Source organism: Sphaerodactylus townsendi, linkage group LG05 (genome assembly GCF_021028975.2).
Source record: "Sphaerodactylus townsendi isolate TG3544 linkage group LG05, MPM_Stown_v2.3, whole genome shotgun sequence".
Taxonomy (NCBI): domain Eukaryota; kingdom Metazoa; phylum Chordata; class Lepidosauria; order Squamata; family Sphaerodactylidae; genus Sphaerodactylus; species Sphaerodactylus townsendi.
In genome coordinates, this window is record NC_059429.1 from 28,787,123 (window position 1) to 28,790,393 (window position 3,271).

The window sequence follows — 3,271 nt, forward strand, 5'->3', positions numbered from 1 at the left end:
CATGAACTAACTACACTCAACTTGGGGGTTCTTCTAAGGAGAGTCATCAACAGCTATGCTGCAAATTTGGTGCCCCTACTTTAAAACATGCCCCCCCCCCCAAGAGCCTCACAAAAATTCCCCATAAGCTATAATGAAATAAAAGAGTCTTTTACTGATATTGGTATTTAGGTTTTTTGAGCGTTGCTCAAAATTTTTGGCCCCAAGGAATTTGAATCAGAATTTTACCCCCCCCCCATCTTTTTGATCACCCTTACTTCTGAGCTCCCTGCCCACCCTAATTTGATCATCCTGCCATCCCTGCATACCACTCCCAAGTCTACGTGAACTATCCAAGTTGGAACTGACAACCTCAATGCATATTGGTGATAAGTAAACTTCTTTCAGTTTGCCTTGATGTACAATGGCATTTTGCAACCAATTCTTGCCAACATTTGAGGGGAAATTCCTGAAATATTTTTATGTGCTTGTAAAAAGTGATATCAAAGAATCCCCATGGTCACTCCTGTTGTGACAAGGGAATGTAGGATGCTCTGTGTAATATATACAAGACAGTTTTACATATCAGATTATATAAAAACTGGGCAATAAAGCTCCTTGTTATACAGGAAAGAAAGCACCCCCCATTTATGGTGATAGATGTTGGGGGACCCTTTGCCATACTGCCTGAAAAGAACACAATGAAATATTTTTGATATCCTGAACAGGAGATGCCTAAAATGCAGGGGAGAGCAATAGACCTCAATTATTAGATGCCATTTCAGTGCAGGTCAAAGAGTACCCCTTCCAGTAGAAGCTACAACAGAAAAGGCATGTGCTAAAGTGGATAATTAAGACAGTAGATATCAGCCCAAGGACTGCAGCTGAGGCACAGGGGCAATTTGGTTGAGATATTTGCCTCTATAATTAGCCTATCATAGTGATAACATTTCAAGACAAACAGCAGCCCCCCCCCTTCTTTTATATTTGGCTTTCCAAATTCCCAGTAAGCACTGGAGAAATTCTCCAGATTGATAACTCTTTCAGAGAAATGGACATTTCAGACTATGTGCCAATTTGAAATGCATGCTTCTAGATCTTGGAGCACCAAATGGCCTGCGAATGTATGTTGAAATGGAAGAAGGCTATGGAAAACCGAGAAAAAAAGATTTGCAGGTTGTCATGGAAGCATTAATCAAGGGTCAGATAAGCACTGCGGACAAGGAGGACAGCGAGACAGATTGCTAGCAGTGAAAAATATTAATCAAAGAGGACAGTGTGAACTTTGTAAATGGTTATTCTACAGGATGTTTGTCTTTTCTCAGTTGAGGCCTCATAAAGCCAGCTTTAGCGTAATGCACCCGTGTTTAAGCCTGGGTTCGAAAGATCCTTCCTCTGGCCAGTTCCTGTTCAGACCTCTGTTCACAAGACTGTGCAGACCAAGCAAGGCTTCTGGGAAGTAGGAATAGTCCAGTTTGAGGACTAAATGCAAAGAATGGTGAGCAAGAAGCTTATAATTTCTTTCCTACTGCTCTGGAGCAGACTGAGGGCCAAAAATTTAACACTGGGAGGTATGTGCACTGATCTCCCAAGGAGATTTTTTAAATTAGCAGGTATATGGGATATGGATTGTGGTACCCAACCTGAAATTCCTTCTATGGAGCTTTTTACTTTGCTATGGCAAATGTACAGGGATTCTAAATAGACTGAATGTACAGTTTGAGATGAGCAGGGTGAGATTTAGGGAGGGTAGGAACTTCAAAGGGGTGTAATACTATAGAGTCCCCTTCCAAATTTTCTCCAATGAATCTCTGTTGCATAGAGGTCAGCTGTAACAGCAAGAGATCTCCGGATACCACCTGGAGACTGGTAACACCGCTGTGCACACTTACTTGGAAGTAAGCCCCAGTTAACAAAATGGAATTCCAGTTTAATAGGTGATGTACATTTGTCATGAAAAAAAGAAGTCTGATTTTTGCAGATTGCTGGAGAGATGGAGGATGTTTCAAAGGGCATGTCTATTTTGAGGAAAACTGTTTTGCTGGTTAACAATCTGCTTAGGTACTTATGTGCTACTAACTTTAATCAATAAGGAGCTTTTTTCTAAAAAAGACCATTAAGTCTCCAGTACTCTTGCATTTCAACAGCCCTTTAAAAAACCATCTCCGGAACCTCCTAATGTTTGCAGAAGTTGGAACCACAATAGAATGTATTCATCAGCAGGTAATAAGCTTTCATTTCTCATTAGTTTTAAGCTTTATTTACATCCCATTAACTGTGAGCTTTATTTACTTCATTTGTTTTAATTGCCTGTTTTATCATTCTTTTGGAAAAAAATTATTACCAAGAAGAATAGGACAAGATGAGAAGGATATGCAAATAGCTGTGTATTTATACTTATTCTCACAAATTCATATATGAATGGCAGCCAAGACACTGACAGTAATGCCTTTATTATAAAGCTCCCAAATCCTAAAACCTACACTTGCACAAACAAGATTGCGTTCTCCAAATCAGCCAGTGCCTCAGATAAATAAAAGGCCATTAGAAAATCTAGCCTGCGTTTAGGTTGGATTTGTTGAGCTTTAATGTTTGGCAGATGGTAATTCACACAGAAGCATCATTAATAATTGCCAGACGTTCTGTTTGGGTTAGAAAGAGACATTTGTGCAGAAGGTTTTTGGCTTTAATGAGGTTCCACTTGAAAATGAGCTAACATCTATTGAGTTGGTGCAAAGGACTTTTTAATTAGTCTTCATTGAGCAAGACAGGTTTCTTTCTAATGTGCTGTTCTTGACCTCCCATAAAAATGATTAAACAACATGCACTTTTACCTACCCCATACTTCTAAATGTATTTGTAACAAATGTTTTGTGGCACTGAATCTTGGAATGGCTGCTGTCTCCTGTGTACTGAGGACCTTGGCTTTTGCTTCTTCAGAGAAAATAGGGATGAGGGCTTCACAATTACATCACCCACATGATTGACCAGAGGCACAGACAGAATTCTAATTCCAGAAGAAGGTCTTTCTCCCTGCTGCAATGATATGAGAACACAACTATCAATATACCATGAGCCAAGCTAGCATATTGTATAGGAACAAAGATCAATAACTCTGTAATTTATTTAATAACACGTATGTCTATGCATTTATACACATAAAATCTTTTGGCTAAAATAAAATTGAAATTTAACTATCTCAGTGTTTCTGTTATTCTTTGATAACACAACTAAAGGTTAAATACTGTGTAGGAGCGGGGAAACAAACCTGGTTAACCAGATTAGAGTCTGC

The 3,271-nt window shown here is 39.1% G+C and overlaps 1 long non-coding RNA gene across 1 annotated transcript; it reads left to right on the forward strand.

Annotated features, from left to right (window-relative positions):
* The first annotated feature begins 1,360 nt into the window (after positions 1-1,360).
* Positions 1,361-3,051, forward strand: LOC125432670. The gene is made up of 3 exons (XR_007244517.1): positions 1,361-1,477; positions 2,127-2,202; positions 2,920-3,051. It is a non-coding gene; the product is annotated as an uncharacterized LOC125432670 (long non-coding RNA).
* The last annotated feature ends 220 nt before the right edge of the window (positions 3,052-3,271 follow it).